General features: G+C 32.9%; 1 long non-coding RNA gene across 1 annotated transcript; it reads right to left on the reverse strand.

Annotated features, from left to right (window-relative positions):
- Positions 1-3,997: 3,997 nt before the first annotated feature.
- On the reverse strand, positions 3,998-5,352 carry LOC139892098 (uncharacterized). Its single transcript, XR_011773973.1, has 3 exons — positions 5,164-5,352; positions 4,390-4,458; positions 3,998-4,269 (listed from the first exon to the last, which is right to left on the reverse strand). It is a non-coding gene; the product is annotated as an uncharacterized lncRNA (long non-coding RNA).
- Between the last annotated feature and the right edge of the window lie 18,738 nt (positions 5,353-24,090).

Below are 24,090 nucleotides of genomic sequence, written 5' to 3' on the forward strand. Positions count from 1 at the left end.
TACCCCTGTTTTGATTAGATATGAATATTAATTTACCCACTTGATCAGTTTGAATAATCAATTACCCAACCCGAATAATTAATTAAATGATTATAATAGATTCCATATGAACGTCACTAAATAGGACAACCATAATCATTATTAATTATTAGGATAATTAATTTGAAGATAGGTTCGACAGACTCCAATGAGTTGTCACTCAATTAGACAATACCCCCCATCTATTAATAGTCAATAGTTCAATTTCCACAAGTGTCGGTCTTTTGCCCAAACCTTAATTATGGTACAAAGCCCAATTACCCAATTTTAGTAATTAGCCCAACATCATGATTACTTCGTTTTAAATAAGCATAATAATAACTTAGCTACGAGACATTAATGTAAAAAGGTTGAACATAACTTACAATGATTAAAAATAGCGTAGCGTTACACGGACAGAATTTCGACTTACACACTCAAACGATCTCTATCATAAATCTTATTATTATCATAATTTAAAATTAAAATTAAGATTATTGTTATATCTTATTAAGTTAACATTATGATAGAGATATAGAATATAGATATTGATAGATAGAAAAATAAGAAAAAGATAGAAGAAAAAAAAGATCGAAAGAAAAATCTTCCTCATTCATCGTTACATAGATCCCTTTTATAGGAATTGAATTTTCATTTACGACCCCTGAACTATGCTCAATTAACAACTTTTTATTATTTAATATTATTCTTATTATGAATTATTTAAATATTATATTTTATTCTTGTGCATAGTTGACTCGTAATTTTTACACCGTTGCGTCGAGCGCTGAAAGTTGGTTCATGCCCCGGTTCCGGATTTTCGAACGTCCTTTCGTACAATTTTATATCTTGTACTTTGCATTTTGTAACTTGTACTCTTGTCATTTTTAGACGTTCTTCATCAATAAATTGAACCTTTTGAATTGTATCTTGTACATTTGAGCTTTTTGGACGTTTTGGTCTTTCAAATCTTCGTTTTTGTCTTTAAATCTTCATTTTCGAGCGATTTGCGTCTTTCGTCTTCGCACTTATTTATTTAACTATTACAACTAAAAATAAGGAAATTACATTTAAAAACTTTACATATTGGAACGATATTGCTACTAAATATATGTTCATTTGGAACACTATCAGTTACACTACCAACTACATGATCATACGGTTCTATATCAACGATTATGAAATGTGTCGTATCCGTATGAAGACATAACATGCAAGCAAGATCAACCAAAAAGATGTCAGAGCGACGCTCAATAAAATAAAACACAACACAAAATCATAGAATTATACAAACGCATAATGTTACAAATAACCTAAGACATGATATTACATCACCTTTAGAAATCGGTGGCGATCATCGTCTTTAGAATAGAACTGTGAAATGACAGCACTTTAAATAACCAACACATATGACCTATTCAACAAAAAAATATGGACTAATTGATATTATCACCATCATCAATGTTGATTGGTTTATTTTTGAAATGGCTTAATTATAGGTAATTAGTTTGAGTTACACATTAATTATATAAATTGCATTAATATTATTAAAGTATTTTCCGCTAATTATTTGAAATATAAATTCGTTAATTTGAATTTGGATTTTGAATTACACATTGATTATACACATAAGATTGATTAATTTGATTGATATTTAATAACATTTCAAATTCGTATTTTAAGGAAAGGTAGTAATTGTGATTTTGAATTTGAATTTGTATTTACTAACACACGGAATTTCTTTTTTCATACCTAAATTAGTCTAGCAATACACATTAATGTAATTCAATTGTGATTTAATAAAAAGAAAAAGTCAAGATCACTACTTAATTCTTAAGTTCTTAATAAATGTATTTAGTGTTTTAAAAATTATAAAAAAATACATAATGCAGATTATGTGATACAAAATACATCATTTGATTCATTCGTGTAAGAAAATAAAAATAAAAACCGAAACCCTTAATTCTGAAAAGTGTTTGAAATCTATGTGATACAATGTTCCAAGAGTCCGAAATTTTATATCCATTAATCAACAATACTAAATACATGCAATGTATGAAGGGAAACAAAAATTAATAAACTCTATAAAACGAATAAAGTTCAAATCTCTATGATTTATGAATCAGAGATGACATGAAATACAACAGATAATTTTCAAGAATATGTATGAGGCAATTGAATATTAAAACCTTAAAATTGAAACGAAATTAAGTAAAAACTACCTTTTGTTTGCAATTGAACATGATTGGACACAAGATGTTCGTGCAAGTATGCTGCTGGGAAACGTTTGCCAGAAAAAGATTGAAGATGAGTGATTTGAAGTTGCGATGTTTGGGAGGAGACGACTGCAGGAGGTGATTGCGATTGTAGGAGTGTGATTGTAGGTGACGAATTCAATGTATATAATATAATGGTTTCTTGTAAAATACCTTAATTAGCAAAGAATTATACATTAAATAAATTGAATTGCAATTTAATTAAAGGAAAAAGTCAACTACCTTATTTAGCAAGTATTAATGTAATTTGAATTTGAATTAATGTGATTAAGGACTTTTAAATTTTGAATTAGTTTTGAATTTTGAATAAAAAACTAATCATAGCATTCCATTATCATTAATATCCATAATCTACACCATCCAAATTTTGTAATCAACATTATGACCTCATAATCACCTTGGGTAGTTATTTGATTAGTAAATTACCCTTCTAATTTCCATTTGGGAGGAATAATACTCAAAAAATACGAATAAGGGTCTTCCATCTATCTATTTCCCACTCGTTTGAAAACACAACCAAATTAGAACATGTTTTCTCTCAATGTTTCCTCTCATTCAGAGATTCAAGCCGGCATCGAAATGGAAATTAGGAGTTCTGTAAAATTAATTTTTTTCCACATCAAACCGACACCCAGTCATGGTCGCTTAAATTTTGATTACATATCAAGTACTTTCAGAACCCTAAGTTTCAGAACCCTAATTTGATGCACAACGATTCAATTGTATCATCTTCTCAACAATGATTAATTTTTAGTACACATATGATTTCCATTGTCAGGTACATGAATGATATGTTATCCTTGGAACATTTCATTAAAAGTCCGTGTGTGGTTGAATAAACAAAGCAAAATAAACATGTGTAGCTTCAAAACACAACTCTATGCCTGCTATTTTCTTTTCCATTACATTAGTAACATGCTAAAACTCTAATATAGGAACATACGCGTTGTTTTTAACAAACAATATCAGAGCATTGATAAATACTTCATACATACCCAAAGCCAAACAACTATCATAAACGAAAATGCGCACTTTGAATCGTTAACTGTGAAAAATGGTAAAGCATATACACGCTATAGGTTTTCAAACGAAGCATGCTTATAGGAAATACATGAGAACCACCCTACCCTGTACTCACCAAAACTTAAAAGTTGAAACATTATGAACAAACCAATGCCAAATATTATTCCAACATTTTACTTCATTTGGAATAGATTATAATAGTAACATTGATAATAGTATTATTGATACTAAATAAGTAATAACTAAATAAATTTACAAATGGGTACATATCGTCATACAAAGGAGGGTATGAATAAGATACTTACCACAAGTATTATGACACATTCGATTCGATTCACTAAATGCATATAAGTTCTTTAAAAAGTGTTAATATACAGACTCAGAAAAAGTACAGAAAAAAGAAAACTTATTTTAAACCTATGTAAGAATATAGTTAAAGCTACTAAGAACTAAATTGGAGCAGCTAGCTTATTACTCCGTATATAATCATGTGTAGAACACATGTAAGTCACTATAGTGATAAGCAATACTGATTAATATTTAAAATAAATTTATCATCATTTAATACCTTCATAAGAGCATTCTATTACTCGTTAATGTTACACATTAGATGTAAACTGATAGCAACTATTCAACTATCATGATATAATCTAAAAGCTATACAATTCTAAATGGTTATGTTACCAGGTCTCACATTAATTGAAAGTGACTTCCAAATCATACTACTACCGATCAAAACAACTATAATAACAATGGCAGTACTTTTACGGCCTTAAGAAATGGTAACCAATAAATGACATAAAATTAAAAGCCTTACAACCCTATAAAACGTTCAATAAATTGAATAATACCTTCAGACACACGTATATGGTCGAAGTGGTTGACTGATAACTTTGATAAGCAGTGATATTTGTATAAATACGACCCAAGTCAGATGCATTATCAACTACAACTGAAAAATTTTATAGATACAGAGTTAGAGAACAAATATGAATCACCTATAAAAATTTGAAAACACAAATTAAAAATATAAAAGAAACTGTATAAGGTTTAACAGACAAGCACAACCCACCTGCTCTATTGGTCATGTAATAGAATTTTTTTGTCTTGCAAATGAGCTTACACAACCATTACCACTTTCCTGCATTGATGAATGGGAAAACAACTTCTACATTAGGTGGCAATATAACAAAGGAACATAATCAAATATCTTTCACTCGAATCCAAACAGTAAAAAAAAATGATATATGACAGGGTTGAACTCGCGTCACCACTAAAAGACAAAGTCGCATAATACCAACCAAGCTAAAGTTGAACACATGTTAGAAATATTAAACATGGAGTAACATATAACATACCTTGTACAAAACGGCAACATGAAACATATTAAACATGGAGTATTATCATGAGATAGTGAATACAAATTTATAGTGTACGTATAAAGAGGATTTTAAGCATTTTATTTATTCTCATGATGTGGACAATTATCATGAGATAGTAAATCCATAGGACAAGTTGATCGTATATAGTTGCTGCAAAGTCCACACGACAGTTACATAAGCTATTAAATATTAAATATACATATAATTAACTAACAAAAAGAACACGAACATAATATCAAACACCTGGTGGGCATGAAACGGAAAATCGATTCGTCACACATAAAAGTAATTTTGTAAAAAATTGCTGAACAATAAACCATTCAACGATTCATCAAAAAGATTTAAAGTAACTTGAATTTTGCAAAGAACTAACTTCATCCGTAAAGATGAGAAAATTTACGCATGCATAATATTTTGGTACTGAACGAAAACGAATAGATGATAAACAATAAAGTAAAGCTAACCGGAGATCAATGGAGCGTTATCTCGGAGAGGTTTCGTCGGGACTGGCCACGTTTTGCACTATTGGTTGTAAGGCATCGTTTCTGATTTGGTATTTATTATCTATTCCTAAAATAAATATATTCATTAGAAGGGTGTTTTGGTAATCAAACAATTCAAGGTGATGATTATGATGTCATTTGGAAGTTTTTTGAAAATGAATGGTTGAGATTATTTAGGATTAAGTTAATGGAGGGCTAGGATTAGTTGTTGTTATTTAAGATGATCTATTTTCATCTTTGTTATTATATATAACAAATTGCTGAACAATAAACCATTCAACGATTCATCAAAAAGATTTAAAGTAACTTGAATTTCGCAAAGAACTAACTTCATCCGTAAAGATGAGAAAATTTACGCATGCATAATATTTTGGTACTGAACGAAAACGAATAGATGATAAACAATAAAGTAAAGCTAACCGGAGATCAATGGAGCGTTATCTCGGAGAGGTTTCGTCGGGACTGGCCACGTTTTGCACTATTGGTTGTAAGGCATCGTTTCTGATTTGGGATTTATTATCTATTCCTAAAATAAATATATTGATTAGAAGGGTGTTTTGGTAATCAAACAATTCAAAGTGATGATTATGATGTCATTTGAAAGTTTTTTGAAAATGAATGGTTGAGATTATTTAGAATTAAGTTAATGGAAGGCTATGATTAGTTGTTGTTATTTAAGATGATCTATTTTCATCTTTGTTATTATATATAGTATAGATATAGAAGTATAGATATAGATAGATAGATAGATAGATAGATAGATAGAGATAATATAGATATAGATATTGTTTTTTTTTTTTTATCAGAAGTCAATCAGACCATTATCTTGGATATTTATATTTTATTTGTATTTATTATTTATATAATATATATTATAAAATCTAGATATTTTGGGGGTAACTCTTAACCATGATAACCATCTACGTTTTTAACATGAGCTAAAGTAGCCTACCTTTTCACTCTTCAATAACTTTAATGCCTTCACTTGAATCACAAGTCCACGTTACAAGACTCGAATTCATACTGTAAGTTTCTACTAGAACATCCCTATTTACTTAACAGATATCTAATTTGCGCAGAAAACTAACAATTGAAGAAGTTAATTGTTACGAAATTTCATATTTTGTTAGTAATTCAATGGTACTTTTGCTTAAATAATATTGTGTTTTTACACTACCCGTTTTTTATTCATATTAATTATTTTTGGCTAACTGGGGGCATTGTTTTTCTGGATCGCCCACGGCACTAAAACGTACCGGACCGGCCCTGATTAAGACAAATCAAACATAGCGTGAACTCTATCAACACTAGCGTGAACTCTAGTGTCCCGGTTAAAAACAAGAATCAACAAAAGAGAAAAAAGATATTAGTCCAAGGTGCGGAAATGGAAGAATTCGGCGTTTTTAATAAAGATATTTGAGCTCGGAGGTATCATTTTCGTGTTTTGTAGTGTTATTTCGATTCTGTGTTTTGTCTCTTGTTAGTTTGTAGAGTGTTTGTTTCGGTTATTGTTTCGGTATATTCATGTTGAGGTTCGGTATAGATAGTTTGTAAGTGTGCCGCTTTCTAGGTACGAGCCTCTTCGGGTTCCCTCTTGTATCTTTTGTTGAAAACGTTTTCTTTTCGAAAACTTTATCCGTATTTATAGAAGTTTCGTTATTTTTGTCAAAAAAAAAAAAAAAAAAAAAAAAATACAAATCAAACATGACCTTAATTGAGTTACATTGAAACTACCGCCAATGCTATAATAAGTTGTCTTTCTCCTAAGGTTTTTCCGCTAACACCGTGAGAGCCTATCGTCCCTTACTGCTAAAATGGTGGACTAATCATATCTCTCCAGGTTTCAACTAAAACAATAATATGATATATTAGTTACCCACTATTTTAAGTTTATAAGGATCTCACAATTTCATTCTTTATTTGATGTGTGGCGGATTGACTAATTCAGATAATTTGTTTCAAACCCTATTTCTAGCATGGTTTAAGGGTAAGTAGATATAATATTCTCACAACAATTCTTATATTCGAACTACTGGTTGCAAATTAAAAAAGAGAAAGTGTTAAAAATGATGGCGTATATTTTCAAGGAACATGAACTGCCTGTTTTAAGTGAGTGTTTTGTCATGTCCACGTATTTTAGGTTTGTAATTTGTAGCATAAACTTACTAGTTAAGGTAGAGGTGGGCCCCTTGATGGACCCAGCCAACTATTGTAGTTAATGATGATGTGGGCTGGGCTCCATAAGGCACGTTTGCTTACAAGTATTGTATTACTTGGAAGTTGATACCACACTTATTTCTACTTAATATCCACGTCCTTTAACACCCACAGAAAGTCTAAAACCGTCTTTCTATATCCCACGGAATTCTTTGTTATTTAAATTTTAGCCTTGGCAAGTGATGAAGGAATAGCTTAGCTGCTGTTGATGTGACACAAGAGATATACGTACATGCATTATTTTGAGTCAATTAAATTAAATTAAATACGCATGATAAGAAAGTTGGTCGAAGTCATGGGATCTAGGTCATATTTTGTTAGTGGCATTTAGTAACAAGTCCGTGAGGTCACGTACATCATTAGTTCAAAAACTTTTAGTAGAAAATACTTTTTAAATTGTATAGTATACCATCAAATTTAACTACCGAACACCAGATTTATAGTTTTTCATATAAATTGTATAATACACACCAAATTTAACTACTCGGACCCCTTATATTTTTCGACTTTGTAATTTTTTGAAGGTAAACAACCACTAAAATAGTATTCAAATATATTTAGTACTCAAAAAATTTAAGAATTTTATTGAGTTATAATTATGGAATCGCCACTATATTTTGTGGCGGTCTTACACAATTTTTATGCATTTTTTTTTTTGGGTAATGGGTTTCACCCGATGAATATTATTTAAAAAAATAATAAAAAATACAAGAAGGACAACGACCACAAGAGAAACTCGAGGCCTCACAAACGACCACAAAAACACGCTAGAACCTTTAAACAAAACAGGACTAGCAACACACTAACAAACCAGCTAGACAAGGACTAACACCTACAACCAATCCGACTTCATACCAAACGGAGTAGTAGTCCTAGCACTATTTTTCCCTGCCATAAATGCGGCTGTTTCCTCATTATCAGATTCAATATCGCTCGGTTCATCAACAAGGTTATATGTATCTTTATTTAAAGCACCGAACGTGTTTTGAGTCTTCACTTGAGGATCCTTACTTGTCCCTACATCCGAACTACTTTTATTTGCATCATGAATAACCTTCGGACGATAGACCAATTTTTTCTTAGGTTTACCAACCGCAATACCCCCTTTGTTCTCCTTTTTTTTTATCCCAGGCTGCATGACTTTTTCCTTTTTTGTTTATCACGTTTTGAAAACCATCCTTATCCACATGAATTACTTTTTTCCTAGTGACTAACTTAACACCCTCTGTATCAGCTATATAATTCTGGACGATGATGTTCTTAGGGCATTGAGAGTCCTTATGACCAAATACTTTACATCCCGAACATCTTGGCGGCTTCCACTCATACTCAACCATAACAATATCAATAGTTCGATTCTTACCATCAACGCTTGGAGTAACAGTCGTCAAAGATTCTGGAAGTTCCTTATTAGCATTAACTTCAATCATTGCCCTTGCAAAGTTTGGTCTCGCCCAAGCCTCCAAACACATTGTGTTAGTATAGGAATCTAACATCATTGGTTTCCCAACCTTAGAAGCAACAAGACTAAGCCCGTCCTCAGCGAAACCCGCTAGGGGAATATCATGCATTTTAACCCAAACAGGCACCTTGGTAAGATCCTCTTTAGTCATCGACACATCCGATGACCATTTATTTAATATAATCGGAATGTTACGGATCATCCACGGGCCATTCTCCAACACATCCATTACGCCCTTTTTCGATGAAAACTTAAAGAAAAAGAACCCTTTTGCATTCATCATCACCTTTTCGAATCCATACTTTGTCCAGACATTTATAGCATAATTTTGAACTACAGGAAATGCCATACGACTTCCCAAAAAATAGCCATAAAGAGTATTTTGGTATCTGTTGTTCGCAACCATCACAACATCAATTGGAAGCATGACATCCACCTCATCATCCTCTTCACAAGACTGTTCAATCAACCTAAAATTCACTCATTTTTGTCCAGACTGACCCGCCTGACCTCTCTCATGATGCACAACCTCCCAATCGACCATTTTAGCCTTCTTCCCCGATACCTTGGACCCATCTACCATTACATCCGAAGGAATAGCAAAACTAGATGCACCAGCTTTATTTTGCAACACATGAGTACTAGATAAACCCGGGAACTAATAATCATAATCACTGATATCAGGTTCCAAGTTTTTATCCTTCACCTCTTCAGCGATACTGTTATCAGATTGAACATTGGCCCTGTTTTCATCAACAACAAGGCTCTTCCCTTCCACAACTTTTGTAAACGAACCACCCATATTTTTATCAATTTGCGATGAACTCATACCATCCGCAAGGGGTCTGTTGCCAACATTCACGCCAACCTCTTCCTCATCAGAGGATTCAGAGGCAGCTTTAACACTACCGGAGTCATCATCGTGATTCCCAGATTTCAAAACACCCTCATATTGCACATGATTATTGTTACTACTAATAAAATTGTTTATCTCAACATCTTTATTTTCCTCCACTTCATCATCCTTGTTACCCTTAGATTTAAAATCATGTGCACCAGGAAACAAGTTATGTTGATTATTAACAATAGTATTATCATATTTATTATTCTCCACCGCATTAAGAACATCAGGTATACAATAATCTTCCTTATTAGTTAGATCATTCAAATCAAGATCATTAAAAACATGTGCAGCCCCGTTAACTAAAGACGTACCTTCTTCCTGGGTTGGCTTATCTAATGATACAGAATCTCTGGACCAAGATTCTGAAACATCTCCCTCCTTAGATTCGCCTACCTTCAGTTCACTCTCCTTCGAAAGCTCATCAAGAGCTTCCCTAATTTTCTGATTGCGCAAAACCATACCCGGTGTCGCCATAACTTTCTTCTTGTTCTTTTCACCCATCACGCCGCTTGCCGGAGAAACAAAACTCGGTGAGACAGGGGTTACTCAAGACCACCGAATAGAAGCCGGTGGCCAGAGGAAAGGAGGTGCACAAATGATCTACAAAACGGCAGTAGAAGATGTTTAAATGATCGGAGAAAGAATGAGAGATTTAGATCTAAAGGTAGCGGTAGATAACTTGAAAAGGGAAAAAGGCACGATGGGGAGAAAAAAATTTATAGAGAGAAATAAAAAATAGTATGCTTTTTTAAAGACAAAATTACACAGTTGGTCCCTGAAGTTTGTTTGAAATTGCACATTAGGGACTAAAGTCTATTTTTAGCTTGGATGACCATGATATTTGAACATGTTATGCGGTTGGAACGATCGTTTAAAAAATTCGTTAAATGCAGTCACATGCAAAGTACATGGGTATATTTGTTTTTTTATTTATTTCTACTCAATGCTTCTCCCTTTCTCTCATCTCCTCATCTCCATCTCTATGTAACATTCCAAAATTATAATTGTACAAACAAAAAAGTGCATGAAACTTTAACTCTCTTACACTTGTTCATTGTGACTCGTACGGTTAAACAACTGACTTGCACGATTGACCATCTCATTCGTACGAGTGGGGTGTCTGTCGCACAGTTCATTACTCACAAACAAAGGTTCAATACAAAATCTCATTTGTACGAGTGGCAACATACAATACACGGTTGACCAACTCACTCGCACGAGTGAGGGTCAGCCGTATGAATGGTCATCAATAAAGGACTAGTTCACTCGCATAGAGTGAGACCTCACTCGTTCCATTTTCATGGCTCAACCGCACGAGTGACAAGTCATTCGTGTGGATACTGAAGAATAGTTCCAGCAGCAACAAAACGGGTTTTAAACCCTAAATCTTGATTCTAACAGTCTAGGTCAATTCCAAGCACATACACTTCATATAACACATATAGAACATGTTTCTAGGCTCAAACAATCTCACAAACACATTCATGAATAAAGCATCAAACCTATCTTGATAAAAACCCATTCACAAACCCATTTGAATTCATCAATCTGAGATATTTACACTGTTTTGATCCTTAAAAACTCCGTAATCAGATACAGATGAACACAATCCTTGGTTCCCACTTTTTGATTTATAGATTGAAAGACAGAGAGTGTTCTGGGTTTACATTTGCTAAAAATGGTAAGGAATGAACGATCATGTGTATATAACTATTTGGAGTTTCTTCATTGTGAGGAAACCCCACTCCTCGTTTCACACGGGTATTTACCAGTTATCTAAAACAGTACGCACCTCATTAGGCGACACTAACAAAGTCCAAATCAAATAAACAGATGTGTTTTGTGACCCTTGTCACAAAACGAATTCAACCATACCTTTAATTAAATGTAAACATATAAGTACAATTTCACTCATATTAATAAATTAATATTAACTAAGGGTAAAAAGGTCATTTACCGCTAGGTCTAAATCCAGATTGTTACAATAGTCCTTAAAATTAATGTGGTTATGGATCTTGGGAATGAGCGCAATAAGTGAAGAATTCGACCCGTTAGGAAAACAACCCTTGTGAAAGAAGTTATCAACAGAAAACTTCATTCTTTAGAATATCCCAAAAATGTTTGAAAAAAAACGAAAATGTAACAATCAGGGCCTGGAAATTTATCGCTACCAAAATTCCATACCGCGTATTTAAATTTATGTAGAGAAACACAAGCTTTTAAAAGATCACGATTGTTAACAGAAAGTGATATGTCACGTAGAGCAGAAAAAACATGATCGCCAAACTAAACCTGAAATTTCAATTTGGAAAAAATCATGGAAGGCGTCTTTAACCTCATATGGAGAAGATAACCAAACCCCATATTTTAGCACACCTTGTATGGATTGATTCCGACAATTTTTTTAAATGGTTTTGTGAAAATTTAGAGTTTTCATCTCCCTCACTATTTTTATTTAATCACTATCTTTATTTTGAATATATTTAATATTCAAAATATATATTTTTTTATTTTTATCATATTAATTTATCACAAAAAAATATTGTAATAGAAAAAAAGAAGAGTATAGTTTGTATTTATTTTATCAATCAATGTGAAACCAAAGAAAGAGATTAATTTTTTTATTAATGGTTAAAGTAAGATATATGATTATGATATCATTATATAGATTTATGGTTGATATTTAAAATTTTATATTCATTTAAAGGTTAAAATTTAATCAATAAAAAAATAACATAATTATGATATATATATATATATATATATATATATATATATATATATATATATGTGTGTGTGTGTGTGTGTGTGTGTGTGTGTGTGTGTGTGTGTGTGTGTAGAGGGTTAATCAAAAGGGAATCATTTTTTTGTGGGAAAAGGAGAAGTAAATTTTTTTTTTCAAACCTTAAGATTAGGTGAAAATATGAATATTTAAAACGACATTTTGTGATAAATATTATTTTTTGACCAGAAAACGCTCGAAAAAATAACATTCATCGATAAATATTTCTGATAACATTCATCGTGATGCATGTTATTCTTCGAGCGTTTTTTTCATCTCTGAGATTTTTTCAAAATTTAACCCTATTTAGAGTTGAGGGATTAGTCTCTAAACCCAAAATCCTAAACTCCAATCCCAAAACCCTAAACTATAATTCGTTCGTGTTGCAAACTCAATCTAAATTCTAAATCTAAACTCTAAACCTTAATTTCTAAACCCTAATTTCTAAACACTAAAAACTCTAAAAAACCTTCTAAACCCTAAAAAATTGAAATACCCCGTTCATATCGATTATAAACGTTACCTAATAATTGATTTCATTGCGAGGTATATGACCTCTATATATGATACATTTTGCAAACATTGAATTCGTTTTTAAAAGACAATCTTTCATTTCATCAAAAGTTGACAGGCATGCATACCATTTCCTAATATATTCAAACTATAGCTGACTTAATAATAATCTTGTTGAACTCAACGACTCGAATGCAACATCTTTTGAAATATGTCATGAATGACTCCAAGTAATATCTCTAAAATGAGCAAATGCACAGCGGAAGATTTCTTTAATACCTGAGAATAAACATGCTTTAAAGTGTCAACCAAAATGTTTGTGAATTCATAAGTTTATTATAAAACAATAAAATTCTGAAATTTTGATAGACCACAAGATTTAAATACTGCATGAAACAAATGGGCCCGAATCCTATACCCACATGTAATGTACATGTGATTTCTTTTGAATACAGTACACATATCTCGTGTACAAAACCACTTTTCAAAAATTCTTTATAACCGTACACATATCTCGTGTACAAAATATCATACACATAACCTGTGTATAAAAATCATTCTCAAGATATATAACATTCGCTTTGCTTTCTTTGCTTGGTAACCGACCTTAACATTTAATGCGCATCATAAATATCCCCAAAATAAATAGAACTTTCAGTCTGTAATAAATATATAAACCTCGAAGTACTAAACACCACACCCACTAGCTCTTCCGTCTAGTGAACATTCTGGGTGGGGGTGTTAAACCCGGTAGCTACCTTTAGGATTCGCGTGAATTAGGGGCCATACCGGTTTCCTAATTCTTAGGTTACCAAGCTATAATAATCAAGGGGAAATATTCACATCAATTAGTGGCAATTATAACGTCCAACTAATTCAATAATAATCAACAGAACTTCTCTCTGTATAATAATTCATTCGATGAATGTTTTGCTTGTGTCTATCTCGTCAAACATTTATGAAAGCATCTCATGTATTCTCAGTCCAAAAATATAGATTTCAAAGACATTTAATAAAACAGTTATAAAAACAGCGCATGTATTCTCAGTCCCAAAAATGTAAAGAGTAAAAGGAAATCAAATGAACTCACAATACAATATTTTGTAGTAAAAATATTCATACGACAAAACTGAACAATGCAGGGTTGACCTCGGATTCACGAACCTATATCATTTATATATACATTAACACATATAATGGTAATCAAATAATTACATCTATTAATTATATAATATTTATATAATTAGTGTTGTAGTTTATATAGAATTTGTACTAAATTTTGTCTATATATTATATCTTAAATTATATACTATAAATATGTTTATTTTCTATAAAAAAAATATTAATATGCTTAATATATAATTATAGGTAATATGAATATATTTTATGTAAAAAAAAATATTTATTTGTTATAATATAATAATAATAATGATAATGATAATTTTTATATAACATGATAGTTTTAATAAAAGTGATAATTATTATTATAATAATGATACTACTAATAATATTCCTAATTATAATACTAATATTAATGTTAATAATAATAAGAACGAATCGTGTTAATACTAATGATAATAATAATACTAATAATAATAATAACTATAAAAATATTAGTTTTTCTACTACGATAATAATTTTAATAATAACAATACTAATAATACTTATTTTTATAATAATAATAATATAATAATAATAATAATAATAATAATAATAATAATAATAATAATAATAATAATAATAATAATAATAATAATAATAATAATAGTTGTAATAATAATAATAATAATAATAATAATAATAATAATAATAATAATAATAATAATAATAATAATATCAATAATAATAAAAGAGTATAACATTTGAAGAAAAGAGCATTAAAAATAAAACGCCATTGCCCGAACTCGACCCCGTGACCTCTCGCTTCCCAAACCAACCTCTAAACCATTGAACCACTAATGTTTTTCTGAATTTATCTGTATCCTAAATATATGTATCCGGTATTTTCTGTTTCAAGTCCAATAACCAACCTAGGCTTGGCCCAACATCATATATGAAATGTCCCGTTCTTATTGATTAAAAACGTTCCATATTAGTTGATTTCGTTGTGAGGTTTTGACCTATATATGAGACGTTTTTCAAATACTGCATTCATTTTAAAACAAACCATAACCTTTATTTCATCAATAAAGGTTTAAAAAGCTTTACGTGGATTATCAAATAATGATAATCTAAAATATCCTGTTTACACACGACCATTACATAATGGTTTACAATACAAATATGTTACAACAAAATAAGTTTCTTGAATGCAGTTTTTACACAATATCATACAAGCATGGACTCCAAGTCTCGTCCTTATTTAAGTATGCAACATCGGAAGCTCTTAATAATCACCTGAGAATAAACATGCTTAAAACGTCAACAAAATGTTGGTGAGTTATAGGTTTAACCTATATATATCAAATCATAATAATAGATCACAAGATTTCATATTTCAATACACATCCCATACATAGAGATAAAAATCATTCATATGGTGAATACCTGGTAACCGACATTAACAAGATGCATATATAAGAATATCCCCATCATTCCGGGACACCCTTCGGATATGATATAAATTTCGAAGTACTAAAGCATCTGGTACTTTGGATGGGGCTTGTTGGGCCCAATAGATCTATCTTTAGGATTCGCGTCAATTAGGGTGTCTGTTCCCTAATTCTTAGATTACCAGACTTAATAAAAAGGGGCATATTCGATTTCGATAATTCAACCATAGAATGTAGTTTCACGTACTTGTGTCTATTTTGTAAATCATTTATAAAACCTGCATGTATTCTCATCCCAAAAATATTAGATTTTAAAAGTGGGACTATAACTCACTTTCACAGATTTTTACTTCGTCGGGAAGTAAGACTTGGCCACTGGTTGATTCACGAACCTATAACAATATATACATATATATCAAAGTATGTTCAAAATATATTTACAACACTTTTAATATATTTTGATGTTTTAAGTTTATTAAGTCAGCTGTCCTCGTTAGTAACCTACAACTAGTTGTCCACAGTTAGATGTACAGAAATAAATCGATAAATATTATCTTGAATCAATCCACGACCCAGTGTATACGTATCTCAGTATTGATCACAACTCAAACTATATATATTTTGGAATCAACCTCAACCCTGTATAGCTAACTCCAACATTCACATATAGAGTGTCTATGGTTGTTCCGAAATATATATAGATGTGTCGACATGATAGGTCAAAACATTGTATACGTGTCTATGGTATCTCAAGATTACATAATATACAATACAAGTTGATTAAGTTATGGTTGGAATAGATTTGTTACCAATTTTCACGTAGCTAAAATGAGAAAAATTATCCAATCTTGTTTTACCCATAACTTCTTCATTTTAAATCTGTTTTGAGTGAATCAAATTGTTATGGTTTCATATTGAACTCTATTTTATGAATCTAAACAGAAAAAGTATAGGTTTATAGTCGAAAAAATAAGTTACAAGTCGTTTTTGTAAAGGTAGTCATTTCAGTCGAAAGAAAGACGTCTAGATGACCATTTTAGAAAACATACTTCCACTTTGAGTTTAACCATAATTTTTGGATATAGTTTCATGTTCATAATAAAAATCATTTTCTCAGAATAACAACTTTTAAATCAAAGTTTATCATAGTTTTTAATTAACTAACCCAAAACAGCCCGCGGTGTTACTACGACGGCGTAAATCCGGTTTTACGATGTTTTTCGTGTTTCCAGGTTTTAAATCATTAAGTTAGCATATCATATAGATATAGAACATGTGTTTAGTTGATTTTAAAAGTCAAGTTAGAAGGATTAACTTTTGTTTGCGAACAAGTTTAGAATTAACTAAACTATGTTCTAGTGATTACAAGTTTAAACCTTCGAATAAGATAGCTTTATATGTATGAATCGAATGATGTTATGAACATCATTACTACCTTAAGTTCCTTGGATAAACCTACTGGAAAAGAGAAAAATGGATCTAGCTTCAACGGATCCTTGGATGGCTCGAAGTTCTTGAAGCAGAATCATGACACGAAAACAAGTTCAAGTAAGATCATCACTTGAAATAAGATTGTTATAGTTATAGAAATTGAACCAAAGTTTGAATATGATTATTACCTTGTATTCGAATGATAACCTACTGTAAGAAATAAGATTTCTTGAGGTTGGATGATCACCTTACAAGATTGGAAGTGAGCTAGCAAACTTGAAAGTATTCTTGATTTTATGTAACTAGAACTTGTAGAATTTATGAAGAACACTTAGAACTTGAAGATAGAACTTGAGAGAGATCAATTAGATGAAGAAAATTGAAGAATGAAAGTGTTTGTAGGTGTTTTTGGTCGTTGGTGTATGGATTAGATATAAAGGATATGTAATTTTGTTTTCATGTAAATAAGTCATGAATGATTACTCATATTTTTGTTATTTTATGAGATATTTCATGCTAGTTGCCAAATGATGGTTCCCACATGTGTTAGGTGACTCACATGGGCTGCTAAGAGCTGATAATTGGAGTGTATATACCAATAGTACATACATCTAAAAGCTGTGTATTGTACGAGTACGAATACGGGTGCATACGAGTAGAATTGTTGATGAAACTGAACGAGGATGTAATTGAAAGCATTTTTGTTAAGTAGAAGTATTTTGATAAGTGTATTGAAGTCTTTCAAAAGTGTATAAATACGTATTAAAACACTACATGTATATACATTTTAACTGAGTCGTTAAGTCATCGTTCGTCGTTACATGTAAGTGTTGTTTTGAAACCTTTAGGTTAACGATCTTGTTAAATATTGTTAACCCAATGTTTATAATATCAAATGAGATTTTAAATTATTATATTATCATGATATTATCATGTATGAATATCTCTTAATATGATATATATACATTAAATATCTTTACAACGATAATCGTTACATATATGTCTCGTTTAAAAATCATTAAGTTAGTAGTCTTGTTTTTACATATGTAGTTCATTGTTAATATACTTAATGATATGTTTACTTATCATATTATCATGCTAACTATATATATATATCCATATATATGTCATCATATAGTTTTTACAAGTTTTAACGTTCGTGAATCACCGGTCAACTTGGGTGGTCAATTGTCTATATGAAACATATTTCAATTAATCAAGTCTTAACAAGTTTGATTGCTTAACATGTTGGAAACATTTAATCATGTAAATATCAATCTCAATTAATATATATAAACATGGAAAAGTTCGGGTCACTACAGTACCTACCCTTAAAATAAATTTCGTCCCGAAATTTTAAGCTGTTGAAGGTGTTGACGAATCTTCTAGAAATAGATGCGGGTATTTCTTCTTCATCTGATCTTCACGCTCCCAGGTGAACTCGGGTCCTCTACGAGCATTCCATCGAACCTTAACAATTGGTATCTTGTTTTGCTTAAGTCTTTTAACCTCACGATCCATTATTTCGACGGGTTCTTCGATGAATTGAAGTTTTTCGTTGATTTGGATTTCATCTAACGGAATAGTGAGATCTTCTTTAGCAAAACATTTCTTCAAATTCGAGACGTGGAAAGTTTTATGTACAGCCACGAGTTGTTGAGGTAACTCAAGTCGGTAAGCTACTGGTCCGACACGATCAATAATCTTGAATGGTCCAATATACCTTGGATTTAATTTCCCTCGTTTACCAAATCGAACAACGCCTTTCCAAGGTGCAACTTTAAGCATGACCATCTCTCCAATTTCAAATTCTATATCTTTCCTTTTAATGTCAGCGTAGCTCTTTTGTCGACTTTGGGCGGTTTTCAACCGTTGTTGAATTTGGATGATCTTCTCGGTAGTTTCTTGTATAATCTCCGGACCCGTAATCTGTCTATCCCCCACTTCACTCCAACAAATCGGAGACCTGCACTTTCTACCATAAAGTGCTTCAAACGACGCCATCTCAATGCTTGAATGGTAGCTGTTGTTGTAGGAAAATTCTGCTAACGGTAGATGTCGATCCCAACTGTTTCCGAAATCAATAACACATGCTCGTAGCATGTCTTCAAGCGTTTGTATCGTCCTTTCGCTCTGCCCATCAGTTTGTGGATGATAGGCAGTACTCATGTCTAGACGAGTTCCTAATGCTTGCTGTAATGTCTGTCAGAATCTTGAAATAAATCTGCCATCCCTATCAGAGATAATAGAGATTGGTATTCCATGTCTGGAGACGACTTCCTTCAAATACAGTCGTGCTAACTTCTCCATCTTGTCATCTTCTCTTATTGGCAGGAAGTGTGCTAATTTGGTGAGACGATCAACTATTACCCAAATAGTATCAAAACCACTTGCAGTTCTTGATAATTTAGTGATGAAATCCATGGTAATGTTTTCCCATTTCCATTCCGGGATTTCTGGTTGTTGAAGTAGACCTGATGGTTTCTGATGCTCAGCTTTGACCTTAGAACACGTCAAACATTCTCCTACGTATTTAGCAACATCGGCTTTCATACCTGGCCACCAAAAATGTTTCTTGAGATCCTTGTACATCTTCCCCATTCCAGGATGTATTGAGTATCTGGTTTTATGAGCTTCTCTAAGTACCATTTCTCTCATATCTCTAAATTTTGGTACCCAAATCCTTTCAGCCCTATACCGGGTTCCGTCTTCCCGAATATTAAGATGCTTCTCCGATCCTTTGGGTATTTCATCCTTTAAATTTCCCTCTTTTAAAACTCCTTGTTGCGCCTCCTTTATTTGAGTAGTAAGGTTATTATGAATCATTATATTCATAGATTTTACTCGAATGGGTTCTCTATCCTTCCTGCTCAAGGCATCGGCTACCACATTTGCCTTCCCCGGGTGGTAACGAATCTCAAAGTCGTAATCATTCAACAATTCAATCCACCTACGATGCCTCATATTCAGTTGTTTCTGATTAAATATGTGTTGAAGACTTTTGTGGTCGGTATATATAATACTTTTGACCCCATATAAGTAGTGCCTCCAAGTCTTTAATGCAAAAATAACCGCGCCTAATTCCAAATCATGCGTCGTATAATTTTGTTCGTGAATCTTCAATTGTCTAGACGCATAAGCAATCACCTTCGTTCGTTGCATTAATACATAACCGAGACCTTGCTTTGATGCATCACAATAAATCACAAAATCATCATTCCCTTCAGGCAATGACAATATAGGTGCCGTAGTTAGCTTTTTCTTCAATAACTGAAACGCTTTCTCTTATTCATCATTCCATTCAAATTTCTTCCCTTTATGCGTTAATGCAGTCAAGGGTTTTGCTATTCTAGAAAAGTCTTGGATGAACCTTCTGTAGTAACCAGCTAGTCCTAAAAACTGGCGTATGTGTTTCGGAATTTTCGGGGTTTCCCACTTTTTCACAGTTTCTATCTTTGTCGGATCCACCTTAATACCTTCTTTGTTCACTATGTGACCGAGGAATTGAACTTCTTCCAACCAAAATGCACACTTTGAAAACTTAGCGTACAATTCTTCCTTCCTCAATACTTCTAACACCTTTCTCAAATGTTCACCGTGTTCTTGGTCATTCTTTGAGTAAATAAGTATGTCATCAATGAAAACAATGACAAACTTGTCAAGGTATGGTCCACACACTCGGTTCATAAGGTCCATGAACACAGCTGGTGCATTAGTTAAACCAAACGACATGACCATAAACTCGTAATGACCGTAACGTGTTCTAAAAGCAGTCTTTGGAATATCATCTTCTTTCACCCGCATTTGATGATACCCGAAACGTAAGTCAATCTTTGAATAAATAGACGAGCCTTGTAGTTGATCAAATAAGTCGTCGATTCTCGGTAGTGGGTAGCGGTTCTTGATGGTAAGTTTGTTCAACTCTCGGTAGTCGATACACAACCTGAATGTACCATCTTTCTTCTTGACAAACAAAACAGGAGCTCCCCACAGTGATGTGCTTGGTCGAATGAAACCACGCTCTAAAAGTTCTTGTAATTGGCTTTGCAGTTCTTTCATCTCGCTGGGTGCGAGTCTGTAAGGAGCACGAGCTATTGGTGCAGCTCCTGGTACAAGATCTATTTGAAAATCAACGGATCGATGTGGGGGTAATCCCGGTAATTCTTTCGAAAATACATCGGGAAATTCTTTTGCAATGGGAACATCATTGATGCTCTTTTCTTCAGTTTGTACTTTCTCGACGTGTTCTAGAACAGCATAGCAACCTTTTCTTATTAGTTTTTGTGCCTTCAAATTACTAATAAGATGTAGCTTCGTGTTGCCCTTTTCTCCGTACACCATTAAGGGTTTTCCTTTTTCTCGTATAATGCGAATTGCATTTTTGTAACAAACGATCTCTGCTTTCACTTCTTTCAACCAGTCCATACCGATTATCACATCAAAACTCCCTAACTCTACTGGTATCAAATCAATCTTAAATGTTTCGCTAACCAGTTTAATTTCTCGATTCCGACATATATTATCTGCTGAAATTAATTTACCATTTGCTAATTCGAGTAAAAATTTACTATCCAAAGGCGTCAATGGACAACTTAATTTAGCACAAAAATCTCTACTCATATAGCTTCTATCCGCACCCGAATCAAATAAAACGTAAGCAGATTTATTGTCAATAAGAAACGTACCCGTAACAAGCTCCGGGTCTTCCTGTGCCTCTGCCGCATTAATATTGAAAACTCTTTCGCGGCCTTGTCCATTCATGTTCTCCTGGTTCGGGCAATTTCTAATAATGTGGCCCGGTTTTCCACATTTATAACAAACTACATTGGCATAACTTGCTCCGACACTACTTGCTCCGCCATTACTCGTTCTGACACCATTTGTTCCTTTCGTTCTATTAACCCCTGGTTCGTAGACCTCACACTTCACCGCGCTATGACCATTTCTTTTACACTTGTTGCAAAATTTGGTGCAGAACCCCGAGTGATACTTTTCACACCTTTGGCATAGCTGCTTCTGATTGTTGTTGTTGTTACGGTTATTATTATTGTTGGGATGATTGTTGTAGTTGTTGTTGTTGTTGTTGTTGTAGTTGTTGTTGTTGTTGGGCCGTTTGTTGTAGTTGCGAATGATGTTGCGATTGTTGGGATAATTGTTGCGATTATTGTTGTAATTGCTGTTGTTGTTGTATTGGTGATTCTTATCACCGTTTTCCTCCCACTTTCTTTTGACTTGCTTCACATTGGCCTCTTCAGCAGTCTGTTCTTTAATTCTTTCTTCAATCTAGTTCACTAGTTTGTGAGCCATTCTACATGCCTGTTGTATGGAGGCAGGCTCGTGTGAACTTATATCTTCTTGGATTCTTTCCGGTAATCCTTTCACAAACGCGTCGATCTTCTCTTCCTCATCTTCGAACGCTCCCGAACACAATAGGCACAATTCTGTGAATCGTCTTTCGTATGTGGTAATATCAAATCCTTGGGTTCGTAACCCTCTAAGTTCTGTCTTGAGCTTATTGACCTCGGTTCTGGGACGGTACTTCTCGTTCATCAAGTGCTTGAATGCTGACCACGGTAGTGCGTACGCATCGTCTTGTCCCACTTGCTCTAGATAGGTATTCCACCATGTTAACGCAGAACCTGTGAAGGTATGCGTAGCGTACTTCACTTTGTCCTCTTCAGTACACTTACTTATGGCAAACACCGATTCGACCTTCTCGGTCCACCGTTTCAATCCGATCGGTCCTTCGGTTCCATCAAATTCCAAAGGTTTGCAGGCAGTGAATTCTTTGTAGGTGCATCCTACACGATTTCCTGTACTGCTAGATCCAAGGTTATTGTTGGTATGTAGCGCAGCCTGTACTGCGGCTATGTTTGAAGCTAAAAAAGTACGGAATTCCTCTTCATTCATATTCACGGTGTGTCGAGTAGTTGGTGCCATTTCCTTCAAAATAGTCAAATGGAACAAGTTAATCATACAGAATATTAAGAGTAGTTAATAGTATTTCGTAGCATAATATGAACTCATTTATAAAAGCTTTTTCTTCATATTAGCGTTTTATAAGTTTAAATTCGGGTAGTACCTACCCGTTAAGTTCATACTTAGTAGCTAATATACAATTCAACTACTACAATTCTATATGAAAAACTGATTATAATAATATTTCGCGTTCAAACTTTTATACAATATTTTACAAAATTACAATACCGCTTATTTTACATAAAGCATGAAATATAGCACACAATAACTTTGATGCAAGATAGTTGTGAAGATAATTCAAGCTAGTACACAAGTCATTCAGCAAAGGCAATAAAGACACGTAATTCATACGTCCAGAAAGAAGTCATGCATTCTGGTTTTACTAGGATTACTTCCCATCCTTGGTCTTGTGGAACATAACTGTTATGGCCGTTGATAAGGCAGCGTGTTGTAACGTCGTCAAAGGGACGAGGGTTACGTAATATCCAACAGTCCCGTAACAATCTAAAAACCTCATTTCTTACCCCAATTACCGACTCCGTCACTTGTGGGAACGTTTTGTTTAATAGTTGTAGCCCGATGTTCTTGTTCTCGCTTTGGTGAGAAGCGAACATTACTAATCCGTAAGCATAACATGCTTCTTTATGTTGCATGTTAGCCGCTTTTTCTAAATCACGAAGTCCAATATTCGGATATATTGAGTCAAAATAATTTCTTAACCCATTGCGTAAAATAGCATTTGGGTTCCCCGCAATATATGCGTCAAAGTAAACACATCGTAACTTATGGATTTCCCAATGTGATATCCCCCATCTTTCGAACTAAAGCCTTTTATAAACCAAGGCATTCTTGGAACGTTCTTCGAATGTCTTACAAACTGATCTCGCCTTAAATAGTTGTGCCGAGGAATTCTGACCGACTCTAGAGAAGATTTCATCAATCATGTCTCCTGGTAGGTCTCTTAAAATATTGGGTTGTCTATCCATTTTGTGTTTTTATACTATAAAATAGACAAGAGTTAGATTCATAAAAAAAATACTTATTAATA

The sequence above is a fragment of the Rutidosis leptorrhynchoides genome, chromosome 2 (genome assembly GCF_046630445.1).
Source record: "Rutidosis leptorrhynchoides isolate AG116_Rl617_1_P2 chromosome 2, CSIRO_AGI_Rlap_v1, whole genome shotgun sequence".
In the NCBI taxonomy this organism is placed as follows: domain Eukaryota; kingdom Viridiplantae; phylum Streptophyta; class Magnoliopsida; order Asterales; family Asteraceae; genus Rutidosis; species Rutidosis leptorrhynchoides.